Genomic DNA, 22789 nt, shown 5'->3' with positions numbered 1-22789 from the left:
GCTAGTTTTATAAGTTCGTTAGTTGCTACCTAATTATTGGTTAATTATGCGTATAGCTGCTCCTTGATGTTATTATAACTCGACAAGCAAATGCATTGAGAATTACTCTGATAGTAATGAGTATTAAATTGGAAAGTCAGGAGACGTAACGGAATTAACATGTAGACTTGTATTTTATTATTTCATGAAGGTATATTTATAATTATAGTTATCTTTTCGTGGAAATTTAAGAGTAAGAAATTGATGATTTGATTAATTAGTTAAAAGTAATGTGTATGTAGAAACTGATTGATACAGATCAAGTTATTATCTGTCCTACCTTTTGTAGTGTATTAAAAGTAATGTATCCTCCAGTAACTCAATGGTAAATCTGAATATTTATAACGCCAAAAAAACAAGTTTTAATAATTGTCATATTATACTTGATGAGGATGGCCCTGAGTACTTTCCTGCAGTCGATATTTACTCTTAAGAAAAAGTCCATCTACAGAAGAAAATAAGTTATCGCTTAGACTTTCGATATGAAAACTGCACATAAAGTTAAAAGATAAGTTATGCGAAATACACGTTTGAAAACTTTGTCAAGTGAAAGAGTGAAGCTTTACAATGGAACTGTATTGTCAAACTATTTACACGACCAAATGAAGAAAAGTAGTAAAATAGCACTAAATACTTAGAAGAAGTATATTCGTGAAGATAACCCTGAAGAGGAACATAAGACCAGAATAAGTAATTAAATTTTGATCTGCTGAACTCGTGAAAATAATTTCACAATAAATATACGAACCATAAAGGAGGGTTTGTTTGTTTGTTTTGGAATTTCGCACAAAGCTACTCGAGGGCTATCTGTGCTAGCCGTCCCTAATTTAGCAGTGTAAGACTAGAGGGAAGGCAGCTAGTCATCACCACCCACCGCCAACTCTCGGGCTACTCTTTTACCAACGAATAGTGGGATTGACCGTCACATTATAACGCCCCCACGGCTGGGAGGGCGAGCATGTTTAGCGCGACGCGGGATAAAGGAGGGAAAAAGAAGTCTAAATAGCACCTGACTCTCCCAGATCGCGCACATGACCGAACCGAACCATAGCACCTGACTCTCCCAGATCGTGCACATGACCGAACCGAACCATGATAAGAAAAAAACCCAAAAAGAACAAGGAATCTTGACAGGTATTTAGTTTTTAAAGGAAAGATCATTTACTTTTGTAAACTGGATGTTCAGGGATGTTATCTCCCTTCGCATCGCTCGCGTAAAGGAAGGATTTTGGTTAAGTTGTGGGATTGAGAGATATTTTCGAGATAGAAGGTATTTAATGACAGAGAGACTTAGCGAATGTCAGATGGATAGACGTGAGGTAGAGAATAGAATAAGGCCGGTGATGGCTACGTTAAAGTTAAGAAGCAAGGCGACACATGACATATGTCAAGAAGACGGTCAGTGTAGAGGGTCACCTAATAGCTGGGATCTGTAAATCCAATGCCATGGCTGGGATTGTAGAATTCAAAAGTGCCAGGAAACGGGAGATCCTCCAGACAAATCAGGGGCGTAGCCAAGGGGGGTATGGGGGTTAACCCCCCATGTACCCAAACTTTTTAGACAAGTTTAGTTGCCACCTGTGAAGTTTCATAAAGATCCGTGATTGCATGGTATATAATTTCACACACAACAAATGGTCAAATGCAAATTTCTGATTGAATACTCTTTTAATACAGTAAGTTTTGTCAGAACTAGAGAAATACAGTCGAATAACTATGAAAGGCTCAAACGCCTGTTCGTTCTTGCCAGGACATCTACAACACAGTTTGGTTCAACTTTAATATCACGGTGAATGTATAATGAGGCCATTTCAATCGATCTTCAGTGGTGGTATTTCTCAGATACGTTTTAAGTCTTCTGAGGGTTGAAAACGAACGCTCCACTGAGCTCGTTGACACAGGCAGCGTGGCAAACACTTTCAACAGTTTAGAAATGACTGGGAATATTGGTACATTGCACAATGCACATGCATCTATGACAGTTTTTGGTTTGTTGTTCGCAAGTGATTTGTACCAAACCCTAAGTTCACCTACTGCAGCTAGTGAAGTGCTGTCAATGTCAGCCTTGTATATATTGACCAACTCTTTAATTTGGTCACATTGTTGTGCTGTAGGTTCTGACCATTCTGTGGTAGATCCTGATGGTAGTAGACACATGAAGTTTGTAAGGAGAGTTTTGTGACTGGACAGACGGTCACATATTTGTGAAAGAAAGTGATCAACAAATGGTACAAATACAACAATACAAAAGTACTCCTCAGAGCTAGTGGTTTGTGGGTTAGCACGGTACATCTGTCTTTTAGCCTGCCTTGGCATTATAATGTCAATTTGAAGCTCACTACACAGAGTTTGAGCCTCACAGAAAATGTTGTTCAATTCATTTACAGTATTATTTCTGAGTAAACGGATTAAATCTTCCACTATTTCTGCATGATACATCGCAGCAACTAAATCAATGTTCTGTTCCTGCAGTAAGTTGCATAGAGGTAAACTAAAGGAAAACAATTTAGCAATGATGAGTAGAGTGATGATGAATTCTGGCTGTGTTATAGAACACAACAATTGATTGGCTTGCGTGGCAGAATCTCTGTCTTGCCAACCTGATATTGTCTTAAGGGCATCTGCAACTGCATGGATTAATTCTAGAAAGACAATGACTGAGTCATGCCTCTCAACCTGCCCCACCGGGTTTTTTTTTCGATTTAGGTGCTTTATTCTCCACCGAAAGAGACAAAACGTGCTTTTGTTTGGGTGTATTGAGAAAGTTTTCAATGTTAGAAATTACTCCCATGCAATTTCGCACAGGAACTTTTTTACCAGTATCAGAAATTGCCAAGTTTAGGGAATAGGCACTGCAGTGTACATAGGGTACAAGTGGGAATTTATCAGTTATGAGTTTCTGGACACCATTAAATTTCCCACTCATAGAGGCAGGACCGTCGTACCCTTGTCCTCGCAGGTAAGCCATGTCAATACCACATTTTATCAGATTGGTTATGATAACATCAAACAAGTTTCTGCCTGTCACATCATAAACAGGTATAAATTGCAAAAAAATATTCTCTCATTGCAACAGAATTGTCATTGGCATGCAAATATCTAACACAGAGCGAAAACTGTTCAATGCCTGAAATATCTGTTGTTTCATCAGCTAATATTGAGAAACACTTTATAGCAGTAACCCTGTTGACCAAAGCATCAAGAACATGAGTACTACACGCATTGATGATTTCATTTTGAATTTGAGGTCTCAGATACGTGGCATTCCTCTTTGTACTCTTAAGGCTTGCTGAAAGCTTGACATCACCCTTTGCCCTGTAGCACAAAATTGCCCGAAAATTTCCATCATTATTGATGGGCTCCTCATCAGTTTCACCAACAAACATTGGACCAGAATCATATTTTCCCCTCAAAGCTAAACCATGTCTCCCACACAGCAATACAGTATCAATAACAGGCATTAAATATTGCCGGTTCTGTTCAATTTCTTGCTTGTAAGTTGCATCAAGCTGCAAGTGCACAGATTAACTTGTATTTACGACCTGTAGAAAATTGTTAGATTTTTCTTTGCTGTCTTGGTGGTACTGTTTCAATTCATATGCCTTGAAGTCTTCAACAGCCTTCTTCCAGTTTGTGTATGGAAATTTTACTAGTTCTCCCAATTTCTGGCTTCCAATACCAGCGCCGTCAGGAGCAAAAAGACAGCAGTACTTGCAGAAAGCACCCTTTGCATGTTGACTGTAGAGTAGCCATCTCCACTGTGAAAGCCAACGTTGCTGAAAACGTAGCTTTTTTGGACCGCACTGGGGGAAAACATAATCACTCCTTGGCTTCCAGGCATTCTCAAGGAGGCATTTTTTGGTTTCAGCGTTTATCTAAAAAAGACAGAAAGACATAGTTCTAATTAAGTTATTTTGCACATAGGAAAGTTTGTTATGAGAATACAATAACCTCGAAGAGAAAGGCTTAGAGCTGTACTTCACAGAGCAGGCCTAACATCCTGTAGCTGATGGCCTACAATCGCTATCAGCAATAAATATTCAGGCTAAAACTCATCAGAGTGCTTGCACGATTTTTAATACAAAATTAATATAATGAGGAGTTGACTTTTCTGTTTACCAATGCTGACATCATCAGAAATGTAATTTCTAATGTCCCAGACTGGACCTGAGGTGGTAGTGGCAGCACTGGTAGAAGGTCACTGTGATGACTCTGACAATTCAGTTGACAATTCTGATTCAACCTGATTTGATGCAGCAGATTGATCAGGTTCAACCTCATGAATGGGTTTAAAGAACCCATTCAGTGTCTTTTGCTTTTAGAGGCTTGACATACTGAATGATTGTTTATCGCAACTTCTGTTTGTCAATGTCACATTCTTTTTGTCAACGTCACATTCACAGTACCATTGGCGCCATGTATAGTGAATGATTCACTATAGATGGCGTCATTGGTACTAGGTTAGTGCCAGCCTGCCACGGTGCCACCCACTCTTTATTTGTGAAGTTAATTCTTGAAATCCATGGAATCTGAACATACACTGTCCATGATATTTGAATACAGATTATAGACACTATACATATATTTTGTACTCTTTTGAGTGACTCTAAATTTTATATGTTGATGACAGGACTGTAGGCCTACTTCGCTGGGCCTGATAACTTTAAGTTATATATTATATATAAAGGCCTATATATTTATTCATGATTAAAAAAAATAAGACATCTCAGTGTGCCATTCTGAAACTAGCCACAAAGGTGGTCTCAGAATGCATAATTCAGGCTTTTCTTTTATATTTTTATTAACAAATTTACCGGGGGAGCATGCCCTCGCACCCCCTAGCATGACTTTGCGCCTGCGGCGCTTGCATTAAGCACTCAAACTAAAAAAAAACAAAACACAATGGCCATTTCTGACTACGCTCCTGCGACAAATATCCACTTTCACGGAACGGGCGCCAAATGACCTACTGCCCTGTGCCCAAAGCTTAAAATGAAACAAACGTAATGTATATAGAACTTAGTGGTGGTGTTGAGTGTATTTCATGGTCAAATATTCATTGTAGGAGGACGTTGTTTTGTAAGATGTTTTCTCATGATGTGAAGGGTGAAAATTAGGTGTTTTTTATTATGTGCTTCATTATCGTATTGGAACTATAAGGATGCTAGTCTGTTGTTCATTGTTTGTATATTGTCTGATTTGTGTAAGTATCTCATTGGAGTAAATTTAAGAAGTCTTAAAGTTAGTTTAACAACTCTGCTCTGTCATATTTGTAGCTTGTATTCTACTTTATGGGACTTGTTGGAGGTGATTTGGCACCCATACTCAATTAGGGGATGTATATAGATTAGACAGATTTTTATTACTGTTTGAGAGTTGCATCCTTTGTTTCTTCCAGAAAGTAACCTTAAGTCTACAGTATATTTGTTGATGGATTTGTGTACATGAATTGTTCAGTCCATGTGAGATGGTTTTCAAAGGTTATATCTAGAAACTTGGCTAGACCCAGTTACAATACCAGTGATGGACACAGCACAGATAAATCTTTGTATAACTTTGCACTTAAAAAGCAACAAACACAAAAGTAATGCACTGTTTGCTACCTTTCTTAAGAGGCATATTTTATGTCAGCTATAGTTGGAGTTGAATCATAAAGTTGATCTCATACATTATGAGATAATATTCTCCTCATGTTTTATATCTCTTGAAAGGAGCCACAGCTGTAACATTCCTATTAAGAGCCAACATAGACACACTTATTATGGTCTGTTGTCTGTCTATACGCAAGATGTCAGTAGTAACCTACTTCAAAAACTCACATTTTGCCTTTTCTAATCAGTCACACTTAATTAATATCCTAGAGGTTTTATCTTCCTACAGATGAATTATGAAGTTCCATGTTTTGTGATTTATCTCATTTTTATTTCACTTAATTTCTGATATAATGAATAAAATCATGAGTAGTTAAGTACAATGTGATATTGTAGATTTGTTGTTTTTTTTACAGTTGCTGAATTAAGTGTTTTAGTTTTTACATATTTATTTAAGTATATCAGGGTCTGTGACAAGTACTTCAAGTGATCTACTGACAGGCTTAAGTGCATTTATGTAATTTGTTTACTAAACATAAATCTGACATGTAACCTTTATCTAAAGACATGGATTTAATACGTTAAAGTTATTATGGAAGCATAATTATGTATTGAGAATTTTTAAATGCAAGCTAAAGTTAAGTCAAGATACTGGTCTTTATAGGTGAAAAAATCATATTACTAGAATTATATATATGTATATATAATTTGACATTTAAATAATATTTCTCTGATTTAACCAGAATCAATATAATAACAGTGTTTGTGGTTCTCATGAATGTTTTAGTAAACTTCTTGTATACACTCTGTGATTCATCTGCTTTTATCTTAGTGCTTTTTAAAACAAGACAAGTGTAGAAAATAACAATGAGGTTGGTGATTCTTGACTCTAACGATGATGTTAGCACTTGGACTGCCAAGTATATAAGGAAGCGAATCCATCAGTTCAATCCAGGACCAGATCGCTACTTCACTCTTGGCTTGCCAACAGGTATTGTCTGTATTCATTATCTTTATATGGACTCATTCGTTACATAACATATTATAAAAATATTGATGTGGTGAGAAGCAACTTAATTAGAAATATGTCTGCAAGAAATTTAGCATACAAGACAAATGTACGTATAGGTGTAAGAAATATAGCAATAATGAAAGATTCATGTAAAGTTACAAGAAATTAATCAGTAAAAACAGGTTCTTGTAGAGATCCAAGAAGTGTAGCAACAAAGAAAGGTTCTTGTAGAGATCCAAGAAGTGTAGCAATTAAGACAGGTTCTTGTAGAGATGCAAGAAGTGTAGCAATAAAGCCAGGTTCTTGTAGAGATCTAAAAAGTGTAACAATAAAGACAGGTTCTTGTAGAGATGCAAGAAGTGTAGCAATAAAGACAGGTTCTTGTAGAGATGCAAGAAGTGTAGCAATAAAGACAGGTTCTTGTAGAGATACAAGAAGTGTAGCAATAAAGACAGGTTCGTGTAGAGATACAAGAAGTTAACATTTAGAAATATGTCTGCAGTTAAAAGTTGCCTAAGATAACAAATCTTGCAGTTTTAAGGAATTATGTGACATGAGTTATGTTTCATCAAAATGTGCTACATTATTAGAACAATTTTTTCAGGAGAGTGCTGTTTTAGAAACATTTAGCTTCACAACAACAAATATTTGTTTGTTTCTAGGAAGTACTCCCTTAGGAACCTATAATAAGTTGATAGAATTCTACAGAGATGGAACTCTGTCATTCCAATATGTGAAGACATTCAATATGGACGAATATGTTGGTAAGGCCTGTGTATCTATGGACATGTAGGTTAAACAAGGTATATCATGTTGTAAGTTCAAGCTTTGTGTAAATATTGGTCAGTTTAATGGAAACTACGTATTTGTATGAAAGCTGCACATGTTTAATGTTTCTAGATGTCACTAAATTATATACAAAAATATAAGGAACCCAAAGTGCAATCCACATTTTGAGTTTGAGTTCAATGATTATATGGTATATGAACATACCATATCTTCTTGAATTATAATATTATTTATTATGTATGTGTTCATGTTCCAAATAACACATGGCCAGTAAAGCTTCTGAGTTCACCTCATTCCAAATACCTTGTTCCTTTGTTATTCTCTAGAAGATAATTCCTGTTTTGCCCATAGTAAGTTTGGGTCTAAAACTGTACATTTTGCAAAATATTTGAGAGGTAATGCCCTTCAACAGTGTTTCTGGTTATATCCCTAGGGCTTAGGCTACAGCCTTTCCTTTTCTTGAATGACAATGACTTGTTTTGTGGTAATGCCAGTTTCTTTGGGTAAAAGTTAGTGTATTTGGCCTGATGTGTTGAAGTTACCACATCCAGTAGAAGTAACGTTTCTGTACATAAAAATAAGCACACTTTTTTTATTAGTACATATTTTTCATTTAGTGTATTACCTTGTGTGTTTCTTTCTTAAATTCAATTAAAAATATATCTCACAACTGCTGGTATGAGTATTAACACTTTATTGATAGTAGAGAACAACGTTTCAGCCTTTCTAGGTCATCTTCAGGTTAACCTTGGAAGGTCAAAACGTTGTTCTCTCCTTAGTAATAAAAGTGTTAATACCCATATCAGCCATTGTGAGATATATTTTTATTTCAAGTGAGTTTCTCATCATCAAGAATTAGACTCGGTTAGTCAAAAATTTTGCAATATTCCATAGTAGTTGTCGTGTTCAAATCTATGAACCTATCCCACCACTCTTAAGTCAATACAGATTCACATGGATGAAGTACAATTGTTCTAGACAGACAAACAATTTTGTATATTAGAATTATAAATAACCCAGAAATGCCCTCATCTTTTATAATGTGTTAAATACTTATTTTTTATCATTTTAATAAACTAATATTAAAAGTTGATATTACATTCTATAGATATGATGTGTTAATTTCAGGACTACCAAGGGACCATCCTCAAAGCTACCACTCTTTCATGTGGAACAGCCTCTTTAAGCATATGGATATTCAGCAGGAAAATACTCACATTCTGGATGGAAATGCCCCTAACTTGCAGAAGGAATGTGAAGAGTTTGAGAAAAAAATATCAGAGGCAGGAGGAATAGAACTTTTTGTTGGAGGTAAAACTTAGTTCAGTAGATACCATTACAGTGATGTGGTAGTAAGTGTTCAGTATTAGTTCAGTAGATACCATTACAGTGATGTGGTAGTAAGTGTTCAGTATTAGTTCAGTAGATACCATCACAGTGATGTGGTAGTAAGTGTTCAGTATTAGTTCAGTAGATACCATCACAGTGATGTGGTAGTAAGTGTTCAGTATTAGTTCAGTAGATACCATCACAGTGATGTGGTAGTAAGTGTTCAGTATTAGTTCAGTAGATACCATCACAGTGATGTGGTAGTAAGTGTTCAGTATTAGTTCAGTAGATACCATCACAGTGATGTGGTAGTAAGTGTTCAGTATTAGTTCAGTAGATACCATCACAGTGATGTGGTAGTAAGTGTTCAGTATTAGTTCAGTAGATACCATTACAGTGATGTGGTAGTAAGTGTTCAGTATTAGTTCAGTAGATACCATTACAGTGATGTGGTAGTAAGTGTTCAGTATTAGTTCAGTAGATACCATTACAGTGATGTGGTGTTCAGTATTAGTTCAGTAGATACCATCACAGTGATGTGGTGTTCAGTATTAGTTCAGTAGATACCATCACAGTGATGTGGTAGTAAGTGTTCAGTATTAGTTCAGTAGATACCATCACAGTGATGTGGTAGTAAGTGTTCAGTATTAGTTCAGTAGATACCATCACAGTGATGTGGTAGTAAGTGTTCAGTATTAGTTCAGTAGATACCATCACAGTGATGTGGTAGTAAGTGTTCAGTATTAGTTCAGTAAATACCATCACAGTGATGTGGTAGTAAGTGTTCAGTATTCTCATGTATAGAAATGTATTGAAGATAATTTGGTAAATTACATGTATACAAAATGTATCCATTAGTTAGTTAAGTAAGGAAGCATTTTATGGTGTTTCCACACCTGAAGAATTCAAACCACTATTTTGTCGAAACTTGTATTATGTCCTTCCAACAAAAATCACTTTACTAAGCACCCATTAGTTGCTGTTGACTAAGTGCCTTCCCTTCAATAACAGTGTATATGACAAAGTGTAATGGAGATACAAGTGTATGACAATATATACCTGTGTGTGGTTCACACATTTGTATAACATCACTTAACGTTGTTCATGAGTGTTGTACAGCCGAAATGAATCAACTGCATAAAGAACACAAATGTCAAGTAACACCGAAAGGAAATAAAGAATTTGATCTAAATGTTAAGATCCTGTAGTCTAAGGTTAATTTTGATATCTGTATTATTCTCATTAATACTGGTGAGAGAATGCTTTTACTTTGGCATTGAAATATTTGACAGAAAATGAAACCACTGTTTCACCTTTTTAGTTTGAAGATTTTATTAAAATTAATAAACTTTTTTACATAATGTGATGAAGTTTAATCTTAAGTTGTTTATTATTGTAAGTGAAGTGGAATGTTTCTACATACCTGAAATTTTCTTAAGGAGTAAATTATGATGTAAGAATTAGACTTGAAATTATTATTGATTCACTTTAAGTTTTGTAGAGTGTATTAAAATATGTGGAACTCAGATGGTTCTTTATTTACTTGTAATGCTAATCAAATATACATAAGTTATTATTTTCTATTTATTTGTTAGGAATTGGTCCTGATGGGCACATAGCTTTTAATGAGCCAGGGTCAAGCGGTTATTATTTTTTATTTATTTGTTAGGAATTGGTCCTGATGGGCACATAGCTTTTAATGAGTTAGGGTCAAGCGGTTATTATTTTCTATTTATTTGTTAGGAATTGGTCCTGATGGGCACATAGCTTTTAATGAGCCAGGGTCAAGCGGTTATTATTTTTTATTTATTTGTTAGGAATTGGTCCTGATGGGCACATAGCTTTTAATGAGCCAGGGTCAAGCGGTTATTATTTTCTATTTATTTGTTAGGAATTGGTCCTGATGGGCACATAGCTTTTAATGAGCCAGGGTCAAGCAGTTATTATTTTCTATTTATTTGTTAGGAATTGGTCCTGATGGGCACATAGCTTTTAATGAGCCAGGGTGTACATAAGTTATTATTTTTTATTTATATGTTAGGAATTGGTCCTGATGGGCACATAGCTTTTAATGAGCCAGGGTCAAGCGGTTATTATTTTCTATTTATTTGTTAGAATTGGTCCTGATGGGCACATAGCTTTTAATGAGCCAGGGTCAAGCGGTTATTATTTTTTATTTATTTGTTAGGAATTGGTCCTGATGGGCACATAGCTTTTAATGAGCCAGGGTCAAGCGGTTATTATTTTTATTTATTTGTTAGGAATTGGTCCTGATGGGCACATAGCTTTTAATGAGTTAGGGTCAAGCGGTTATTATTTTCTATTTATTTGTTAGGAATTGGTCCTGATGGGCACATAGCTTTTAATGAGCCAGGGTCAAGCGGTTATTATTTTTATTTATTTGTTAGGAATTGGTCCTGATGGGCACATAGCTTTTAATGAGCCAGGGTCAAGCGGTTATTATTTTCTATTTATTTGTTAGAATTGGTCCTGATGGGCACATAGCTTTTAATGAGCCAGGGTCAAGCAGTTATTATTTTCTATTTATTTGTTAGGAATTGGTCCTGATGGGCACATAGCTTTAATGAGCCAGGGTGTACATAAGTTATTATTTTTTATTTATATGTTAGGAATTGGTCCTGATGGGCACATAGCTTTTAATGAGCCAGGGTCAAGCGGTTATTATTTTCTATTTATTTGTTAGGAATTGGTCCTGATGGGCACATAGCTTTTAATGAGCCAGGGTCAAGCGGTTATTATTTTTATTTATTTGTTAGAATTGGTCCTGATGGGCACATAGCTTTTAATGAGCCAGGGTCAAGCGGTTATTATTTTTATTTATTTGTTAGGAATTGGTCCTGATGGGCACATAGCTTTTAATGAGTTAGGGTCAAGCGGTTATTATTTTCTATTTATTTGTTAGGAATTGGTCCTGATGGGCACATAGCTTTAATGAGCCAGGGTCAAGCGGTTATTATTTTTTATTTATTTGTTAGGAATTGGTTCTGATGGGCACATAGCTTTTAATGAGCCAGGGTCAAGCGGTTATTATTTTCTATTTATTTGTTAGGAATTGGTCCTGATGGGCACATAGCTTTTAATGAGTTAGGGTCAAGCGGTTATTATTTTCTATTTATTTGTTAGGAATTGGTCCTGATGGGCACATAGCTTTTAATGAGCCAGGGTCAAGCGGTTATTATTTTTTATTTATTTGTTAGGAATTGGTTCTGATGGGCACATAGCTTTTAATGAGCCAGGGTCAAGCGGTTATTATTTTCTATTTATTTGTTAGAATTGGTCCTGATGGGCACATAGCTTTAATGAGCCAGGGTCAAGCGGTTATTATTTTTATTTATTTGTTAGAATTGGTCCTGATGGACACATAGCTTTTAATGAGCCAGGGTCAAGCGGTTATTATTTTTTTTATTTATTTGTTAGGAATTGGTCCTGATGGGCACATAGCTTTTAATGAGCCAGGGTCAAGCAGTTATTATTTTTATTTATTTGTTAGGAATTGGTCCTGATGGGCACATAGCTTTTAATGAGCCAGGGTCAAGCGGTTATTATTTTCTATTTATTTGTTAGGAATTGGTCCTGATGGGCACATAGCTTTTAATGAGCCAGGGTCAAGCGGTTATTATTTTTATTTATTAGTTAGAATTGGTCCTGATGGGCACATAGCTTTTAATGAGCCAGGGTCAAGCGGTTATTATTTTTTATTTATTTGTTAGGAATTGGTCCTGATGGGCACATAGCTTTTAATGAGCCAGGGTCAAGCGGTTATTATTTTCTATTTATTTGTTAGAATTGGTCCTGATGGGCACATAGCTTTTAATGAGCCAGGGTCAAGCGGTTATTATTTTTTATTTATTTGTTAGGAATTGGTCCTGATGGACACATAGCTTTTAATGAGCCAGGGTCAAGCGGTTATTATTTTTTATTTATTTGTTAGGAATTGGTCCTGATGGGCACATAGCTTTTAATGAGCCAGGGTCAAGCGGTTATTATTTTTTATTTATTTGTTAGGAATTGGTCCTGATGGACACATAGCTTTAATGAGCCAGGGTCAAGCGGTTATTATTTTCTATTTATTTGTTAGGAATTGGTCCTGATGGGCACATAGCTTTTAATGAGCCAGGGTCAAGCGGTTATTATTTTTTTATTTATTTGTTAGAATTGGTCCTGATGGGCACATAGCTTTTAATGAGCCAGGGTCAAGCGGTTATTATTTTTATTTATTTGTTAGGAATTGGTCCTGATGGGCACATAGCTTTTAATGAGCCAGGGTCAAGCGGTTATTATTTTCTATTTATTTGTTAGGAATTGGTCCTGATGGGCACATAGCTTTTAATGAGCCAGGGTCAAGCGGTTATTATTTTCTATTTATTTGTTAGGAATTGGTCCTGATGGGCACATAGCTTTTAATGAGCCAGGGTCAAGCAGTTATTATTTTTATTTATTTGTTAGGAATTGGTCCTGATGGACACATAGCTTTTAATGAGCCAGGGTCAAGCGGTTATTATTTTCTATTTATTTGTTAGGAATTGGTCCTGATGGGCACATAGCTTTTAATGAGCCAGGGTCAAGTGGTTATTATTTTCTATTTATTTGTTAGAATTGGTCCTGATGGACACATAGCTTTTAATGAGCCAGGGTCAAGCGGTTATTATTTTCTATTTATTTGTTAGAATTGGTCCTGATGGGCACATAGCTTTTAATGAGCCAGGGTCAAGCAGTTATTATTTTCTATTTATTTGTTAGGAATTGGTCCTGATGGACACATAGCTTTTAATGAGCCAGGGTCAAGCGGTTATTATTTTTATTTATTTGTTAGAATTGGTCCTGATGGACACATAGCTTTTAATGAGCCAGGGTCAAGCGGTTATTATTTTCTATTTATTTGTTAGGAATTGATCCTGATGGACACATAGCTTTTAATGAGCCAGGGTCAAGCGGTTATTATTTTTATTTATTTGTTAGGAATTGGTCCTGATGGGCACATAGCTTTTAATGAGCCAGGATCAAGCGGTTATTATTTTCTATTTATTTGTTAGGAATTGGTCCTGATGGACACATAGCTTTTAATGAGCCAGGGTCAAGCGGTTATTATTTTCTATTTATTTGTTAGGAATTGGTCCTGATGGACACATAGCTTTTAATGAGCCAGGGTCAAGCGGTTATTATTTTCTATTTATTTGTTAGGAATTGGTCCTGATGGACACATAGCTTTTAATGAGCCAGGGTCAAGCGGTTATTATTTTCTATTTATTTGTTAGGAATTGGTCCTGATGGACACATAGCTTTTAATGAGCCAGGGTCAAGCGGTTATTATTTTTTATTTATTTGTTAGAATTTGTCCTGATGGACACATAGCTTTAATGAGCCAGGGTCAAGCGGTTATTATTTTCTATTTATTTGTTAGGAATTGGTCCTGATGGACACATAGCTTTAATGAGCCAGGGTCAAGCGGTTATTATTTTCTATTTATTTGTTAGGAATTGGTCCTGATGGACACATAGCTTTTAATGAGCCAGGGTCAAGCGGTTATTATTTTCTATTTATTTGTTAGAATTGGTCCTGATGGACACATAGCTTTTAATGAGCCAGGGTCAAGCGGTTATTATTTTTATTTATTTGTTAGGAATTGGTCCTGATGGACACATAGCTTTTAATGAGCCAGGGTCAAGCGGTTATTATTTTCTATTTATTTGTTAGGAATTGGTCCTGATGGACACATAGCTTTTAATGAGCCAGGGTCAAGCGGTTATTATTTTTATTTATTTGTTAGGAATTGGTCCTGATGGACACATAGCTTTTAATGAGCCAGGGTCAAGCGGTTATTATTTTTATTTATTTGTTAGGAATTGGTCCTGATGGACACATAGCTTTTAATGAGCCAGGGTCAAGCGGTTATTATTTTTTATTTATTTGTTAGGAATTGGTCCTGATGGGCACATAGCTTTTAATGAGCCAGGGTCAAGCAGTTATTATTTTTATTTATTTGTTAGGAATTGGTCCTGATGGGCACATAGCTTTTAATGAGCCAGGGTCAAGCGGTTATTATTTTCTATTTATTTGTTAGGAATTGGTCCTGATGGGCACATAGCTTTTAATGAGCCAGGGTCAAGCGGTTATTATTTTTTATTTATTAGTTAGGAATTGGTCCTGATGGGCACATAGCTTTTAATGAGCCAGGGTCAAGCGGTTATTATTTTTTATTTATTTGTTAGGAATTGGTCCTGATGGGCACATAGCTTTTAATGAGCCAGGGTCAAGCGGTTATTATTTTCTATTTATTTGTTAGGAATTGGTCCTGATGGGCACATAGCTTTTAATGAGCCAGGGTCAAGCGGTTATTATTTTTTATTTATTTGTTAGGAATTGGTCCTGATGGACACATAGCTTTTAATGAGCCAGGGTCAAGCGGTTATTATTTTTTATTTATTTGTTAGGAATTGGTCCTGATGGGCACATAGCTTTTAATGAGCCAGGGTCAAGCGGTTATTATTTTTTATTTATTTGTTAGGAATTGGTCCTGATGGACACATAGCTTTTAATGAGCCAGGGTCAAGCGGTTATTATTTTCTATTTATTTGTTAGAATTGGTCCTGATGGGCACATAGCTTTTAATGAGCCAGGGTCAAGCGGTTATTATTTTTTATTTATTTGTTAGGAATTGGTCCTGATGGGCACATAGCTTTTAATGAGCCAGGGTCAAGCGGTTATTATTTTTATTTATTTGTTAGAATTGGTCCTGATGGGCACATAGCTTTTAATGAGCCAGGGTCAAGCGGTTATTATTTTCTATTTATTTGTTAGGAATTGGTCCTGATGGGCACATAGCTTTTAATGAGCCAGGGTCAAGCGGTTATTATTTTCTATTTATTTGTTAGGAATTGGTCCTGATGGGCACATAGCTTTTAATGAGCCAGGGTCAAGCAGTTATTATTTTTTATTTATTTGTTAGGAATTGGTCCTGATGGACACATAGCTTTTAATGAGCCAGGGTCAAGCGGTTATTATTTTCTATTTATTTGTTAGGAATTGGTCCTGATGGGCACATAGCTTTTAATGAGCCAGGGTCAAGCGGTTATTATTTTCTATTTATTTGTTAGGAATTGGTCCTGATGGACACATAGCTTTTAATGAGCCAGGGTCAAGCGGTTATTATTTTCTATTTATTTGTTAGGAATTGGTCCTGATGGGCACATAGCTTTTAATGAGCCAGGGTCAAGCAGTTATTATTTTCTATTTATTTGTTAGGAATTGGTCCTGATGGACACATAGCTTTTAATGAGCCAGGGTCAAGCGGTTATTATTTTTTATTTATTTGTTAGGAATTGGTCCTGATGGACACATAGCTTTTAATGAGCCAGGGTCAAGCGGTTATTATTTTCTATTTATTTGTTAGGAATTGATCCTGATGGACACATAGCTTTTAATGAGCCAGGGTCAAGCGGTTATTATTTTTTATTTATTTGTTAGGAATTGGTCCTGATGGGCACATAGCTTTTAATGAGCCAGGATCAAGCGGTTATTATTTTCTATTTATTTGTTAGGAATTGGTCCTGATGGACACATAGCTTTTAATGAACCAGGGTCAAGCGGTTATTATTTTCTATTTATTTGTTAGGAATTGGTCCTGATGGACACATAGCTTTTAATGAGCCAGGGTCAAGCGGTTATTATTTTCTATTTATTTGTTAGGAATTGGTCCTGATGGACACATAGCTTTTAATGAGCCAGGGTCAAGCGGTTATTATTTTCTATTTATTTGTTAGGAATTGGTCCTGATGGACACATAGCTTTTAATGAGCCAGGGTCAAGCGGTTATTATTTTTATTTATTTGTTAGGAATTTGTCCTGATGGACACATAGCTTTTAATGAGCCAGGGTCAAGCGGTTATTATTTTCTATTTATTTGTTAGAATTGGTCCTGATGGACACATAGCTTTTAATGAGCCAGGGTCAAGCGGTTATTATTTTCTATTTATTTGTTAGGAATTGGTCCTGATGGACACATAGCTTTTAATGAGCCAGGGTCAAGCGGTTATTATTTTCTATTTATTTGTTAGGAATTGGTCCTGATGGACACATAGCTTTTAATGAGCCAGGGTCAAGCGGTTATTATTTTTATTTATTTGTTAGGAATTGGTCCTGATGGACACATAGCTTTTAATGAGCCAGGGTCAAGCGGTTATTATTTTCTATTTATTTGTTAGGAATTGGTCCTGATGGACACATAGCTTTTAATGAGCCAGGGTCAAGCGGTTATTATTTTTTATTTATTTGTTAGGAATTGGTCCTGATGGACACATAGCTTTTAATGAGCCAGGGTCAAGCGGTTATTATTTTTTATTTATTTGTTAGGAATTGGTCCTGATGGACACATAGCTTTTAATGAGCCAGGGTCAAGCGGTTATTATTTTTTATTTATTTGTTAGGAATTGGTCCTGATGGACACATAGCTTTTAATGAGCCAGGGTCAAGCTTATCATCTCGCACAAGAGTCAAAACTCTTGCTATGGACACTGTTCTGGCAAACGCACGTTTTTTTGATGATGACCTCTCGAAAGTACCTCGGCAAGCTCTGACTGTAGGTGTAGGAACAGTCATGGATGCTCGAGAGGTTTGTGTATATGCTAGATCTTATTTTACTGTTGATTTGATGTTGGTTCACATAGGTTTGTTTTGAAAATGCTTTGATTGTTTCACAGTAATTTGGGACTCTTGTTTCGAACTCTTATGATGTTACTCTAATGTTTTCCACCATAGAAAATTTTATCAAACTAGTATTTTACTAGTCAATCTCATAGTTTTCATATTTATATGTTTGTGCAAAATCCCATTTCGTTACATAATTCAGAAGCTTCTTAATTAACAGACAGTTTCCTTCTTGTTTTTATGTGGTAACAGATTAAACATGTTTTAATTTTGGTGTTGCATTTTTGTGAAAAATATTATAACTATTATTATTTATTACTGCTATAGATTGTTCATTTATGACCGTGTTTTGTGTATTTAATAAATAAATTTAAAAAATTCAAATGATGAATTGCGTGAACATCCCTTCTGCATTTATGGTTTCATATTTTGAATTCTTACTCATAAATGTCGTTATCTGCATCGTTTTTGTCTTCGCCTCAGCCTTTTGTTGGTGAGATGCCGAAAAATCGATGTGATAAACTGTACAAAACGCATAACTGTCACTGATTTTTGATGCAATGACCGAATATTTTGCTCTATACTCTTTCCTAAATTTTTGATTCACAGTTTTAGTCCTTTTAGATTTGGCAGAACCAAAACAATCTGATGAACAAGGCCTCTTTTTTTTCTATCTTTTGAACGATCGCATTGGTGTTTCTATGCCGCTTAGACCCATTTACGCGAGCGCTGATTGACTGACAAGCACTGATGACGTAACTGTGGATTCCCCCACGTACCCAGTATGGAGAAGCACCGTACTCAAACTATTGGTAGACGTCGGAGATACAAATATTTTTTATTATTTCAAGCACAAACATGATTATCACAAGTAGCCATTTGGACTATGACTTTTATTTATTATCAAAATTTATTTGTATCTCACTAGAACTTTTCTTTTCACCCATTTCAACTCCTGGGGGAACAATTTATCACTTTATTGTATAGGCCTATATAATATATAATAATTTGGGAGTTGTAACAAGTTGTAATATTTGTCTGTATGAACGTATAGTTGTAATGTATACACCAAAATCGTAATGGTTGGCATCTCTGCATCACTAGATTATCGTTTTATATGGATAGGAGTAAATCTGTGAATAAAAAGTTTAAATGTAATTATTATTATTATGAACTGTACACTTAATTTAGATGGTTATCAAAGTAAGTTGTTTAGTTTAAAGTGTTCACGGGCTCAGCGTGGTCCTAGTGATTACTGTGAGAGGTTGTGAATCATGAACTGTTACAACCAATAACAAAATTCTCACTCCTATTTTGGATCCAAAGATGTGTTATTATAATGATGTTCAAACTCCACTACTCAGTCTTACAAGAGTAGCCTAAGAGTTGGTATTATGTGGTAATGACTAGCTACCTTCTGTCTAGTTTATCACTTCTGAATTATGAGCAACCAGCACAGATAGTTTTTTTGTATGTTTTCATGAAATTCTGCAAACAGACAGTAAAGTATACATGTAGTATATTAATCTGAATTCAGTTTTTAAAACTTCAATTTAAGTATTCTTGTAACATAAATCTTAACTTTATATCAAAGTGTTTGACATGAATTTTGTTCCTTTGTGGATATTAAATGGATTGGTATGTTGACGTCAAGTCACGATAATCTTGAATATTTTAGTTACTGGTCATAATCAGTGGGGCACACAAATCGTATGCACTTTACAAGGCCGTTGAAGAGGAGTCAGTCACATGTGGACAATTTCTGCTTTTCAACTTCATCCTCAGACAATATTTGTTTGTGATGAAGATTCCACCCTTGAACTACGTGTGAAGACAGTCAAGTATTTTAAAGGTCTGATGGAGATTCACAACAAACTCATCCAGGAAGATGACCACACTGAAGAAGAGAAACAGTAAATACAGTTGTGCAAAGATATACAGTAATGGAAATAATTATGAAAACACGCAAGCAGTAGATGTACATGAATCACAAACAGTGAGTATAAATAGTTGATGTTGTTATTTTATCAATGTATACTAGTGAAATGTTATTTCAGATGTCCTGTATTACTTACTCTCCATGATTCAGCCAAGTCGCTTGATCATCCTTTGACCTTGTTAGGTTTTTTATATGAAACCATACATCCTCAAGAATGTTCATATTGGAAACCTATGCTAGGCCAAGCCATGGTTATAAGTGATCAATCAGCTATTATATCACGAAGATGTTTCATCACATTTACTGCATGCTGGGAATCTTTGTCTTGTCCAAAGATGATTCCCTACCTGATGAATTATGTTCCAGAAAAGTGTTGTACTGGGTCAGAAAGTTCTTGTATTTTCAAGTAGTCATGGTGACATCAGGTTTAAATACATCACCAACTTCTACTAATTGTCCACTGCTCTTCACTATACCTACATTATTATATCGTCTTCTATAAGTAGTCATGGTGACATCAGGTTTAAATACATCACCAACTTCTACTAATTGTCCACTGCTCTTCACTATACCTACATTATTATATCGTCTTCTATAAGTAGTCATGGTGACATCAGGTTTAAATACATCACCAACTTCTACTAATTGTCCACTGCTCTTCACTATACCTACATTATTATATCGTCTTCTATAAGTAGTCATGGTGACATCAGGTTTAAATACATCACCAACTTCTACTAATTGTCCACCGCTCTTCACTATACCTACATTATTATATCGTCTTCTATAAGTAGTCATGGTGACATCAGGTTTAAATACATCACCAACTTCTACTAATTGTCCACTGCTTTTCACTATACCTACATTATTATATCGTCTTCTATAAGTAGTCATGGTGACATCAGGTTTAAATACATCACCAACTTCTACTAATTGTCCACTGCTCTTCACTATACCTACATTATTATATCGTCTTCTATAAGTAGTCATGGTGACATCAGGTTTAAATACATCACCAACTTCTACTAATTGTCCACTGCTCTTCACTATACCTACATTATTATATCGTCTTCTCTGTCGTTGACTGATACTGAATAATTCAAACTTATATTCATCTGTAAGAGGATAAATCTGGTATTGCTAATTACACTGTGGTCCAATGTCTACTTTAACCTTTTAGTTTTTGAGCAATTACATGTTTTGAAAACACTTTGTGCTAGTATATATTTCTACTGGTTTTGAGACAGCATTTACAAATGTATTTAATGCATGGACTGTCGTGTCTTTTATAAAGAACATATCCTAAGATATTTAACGTCTTCTATCATTAACAGTTCTAGTTTGATGTGTACTCTTCAAAATCTTATGTGCATCTCCTATTGCAGCTTGAAGTTTACTTGACCACCAAAACTCTAATTTATACACAATTGCCATGGTGTTTCAGTACTGTGAGCCATAACTGAATCACAGTCATAATATTGTTATAGTACATTACATCTGCCTGTACAGGAATAAGCTTCATAATGTTGTGACATTTCTTTATTGGTTTTATGATAACCACTCATAGCATAAATTATAAACACTTGACTGTATTCTGATGCAACACTTGTGATTGGTTTAATGACAACAAATCACAGTGTAAACTATAAACACTTGATTGTATTCTGGTGCAATACTTCAGATTGGTTTGATGACAACCAATCACAGTGTAAACTGTAAACACTTGACTGTATTCTGCTGCAGCACTTTTGATTGGTTTGATGACAGCCAATGACAGTGTCAGCTATCAACACTTGACTGTATTCTAGTGCAGTTAATTTTCATATACTACAGAGGTGACATTCCTGTTTTAAGGGCCTATTGTACCTTTTTAATTAACCATTTCATGATTATTTCCAATACTGTGTTAATTTTAAATATACATTAACTTTTGATTTCTTTTTAAATGTTTTTAAACACTTTAGTAATTTCTTTATAATTTTATTTTATGTATAACAAAACTATATTTATATTTGATATGAAACTTTTCAGTGTAATATTTTTTTGTCTTTCACACTAGAAGTTTATTACAAGCACAAAGAAGAAAATTAAAACCAAGTGTGATATGGAATGAAAGTTGTTGTGAGATATATTTATATAACAGAATATCATACAAATCACTCAACTATTATAAACTGAATGTGTAATATTAATTTTTATAAACTTGTCAATCTTGTATCATCTTGCTGCTAGACTTCCTTAGAAAATTTTAAATGAGGATTGCTTTTGAATATAATTTATTAAAATAATGTTTGTGTTTGAAAAGAAAAGTTGTATATTTTGTACAGGTTTACATCATTATGGATTTAATATAAGTAATATTTAATGTTATAATCTCATTACAAAGCTAATCAATCTGATAACAAAAGATGAAGACAGTTGATAAGACACAAAATATTTTATTTACGAGGTATGAATGTTGGAGAATACACTCATTCTGTCAGCAAGATATAAAAATTGTGTTGTGAGGATGAATATTAAGTAATATTACGGTCATTAGTTTACTTAGTTGTCATGAGAAGTGGCATATGGAAGGATAAAACAAAAAGAAAATAATTATATATATTGTACAATGGTTAAGGTTAAGTGTGAAAAGTTATAACAATTTTAGATATAAACATAATAAATATGGGTCTTTAAGAGTCAGGCAGCCTTATCTGTGAGTAAGCTTTCCTTAATGTCTGAAGATCATGTGGTAATGATAGAGAAATCAGTGAATGAGATATATTATGATCTGTGGTTTCAGAATATGAACAAATCGATGAATGAGTAGGTTTAAGTAGTAGAAGGCTATTTCTGTTAGACACTCTTAAATATTTACAGACTGTAGTATATAAGTGGAGTTTTCTCTTGCTAATTTATGTGACCTTACTGTCATATAATATGTTTATATGTGAACCATGAATGTGTAAGGTTACTTAATCTCTTCTCTAATAAAAACTTCAACTTAATCTCAGACCTAGTCTCCAGATTAATATACAGACCTAGTCTCCAGATTAAACACCTATTTAAATACAGAGATTAATACGAGTGACTTTTTAGATCTAAAATTATTTTAATTTTTTACACTTAAACTCAACTGTTGTGCAGTATATCTGTGGTATTCAGTGTTTTTTGTATCCTTCTGTTTACCACTTCTCTTAATAACTAAGTCAAGTAGTAATTACCCCATTATGAATCCATTACTGATGTCAGTTTGCTTCTATACTGTTTAGAATAAACATGGGGATTTTTGTTTAATTGTTTTTAATTTTAAAAATAAAAATCTTACTTTTATATTTGTTTTATTACTATGATCAAAATTAAATTCAACAGTTTTAAGTGTCACATTATAAAACACTGGTTTCATTTCTAATGTGGGACTGGTATGGTTTAAACTTCACTACA

At 34.8% G+C, this 22789-nt stretch overlaps 1 pseudogene across 1 annotated transcript; it reads left to right on the top strand.

Annotated features, from left to right (window-relative positions):
- The first annotated feature begins 4922 nt into the window (after nucleotides 1-4922).
- LOC143230201 (glucosamine-6-phosphate deaminase 1-like) lies at nucleotides 4923-21473 on the top strand (annotated as a pseudogene). Its single transcript, XR_013016288.1, has 6 exons — nucleotides 4923-5242; nucleotides 6463-6621; nucleotides 7305-7406; nucleotides 8560-8742; nucleotides 17205-17389; nucleotides 19103-21473. The product of XR_013016288.1 is annotated as a glucosamine-6-phosphate deaminase 1-like (transcript).
- The last annotated feature ends 1316 nt before the right edge of the window (nucleotides 21474-22789 follow it).

The sequence above is a fragment of the Tachypleus tridentatus genome, chromosome 10 (genome assembly GCF_004210375.1).
Source record: "Tachypleus tridentatus isolate NWPU-2018 chromosome 10, ASM421037v1, whole genome shotgun sequence".
Taxonomy (NCBI): Eukaryota; Metazoa; Arthropoda; class Merostomata; order Xiphosura; family Limulidae; genus Tachypleus; species Tachypleus tridentatus.
Note: the sequence above shows the minus strand (reverse complement) of the source record. Positions and strands in the feature narration are given on the sequence as shown.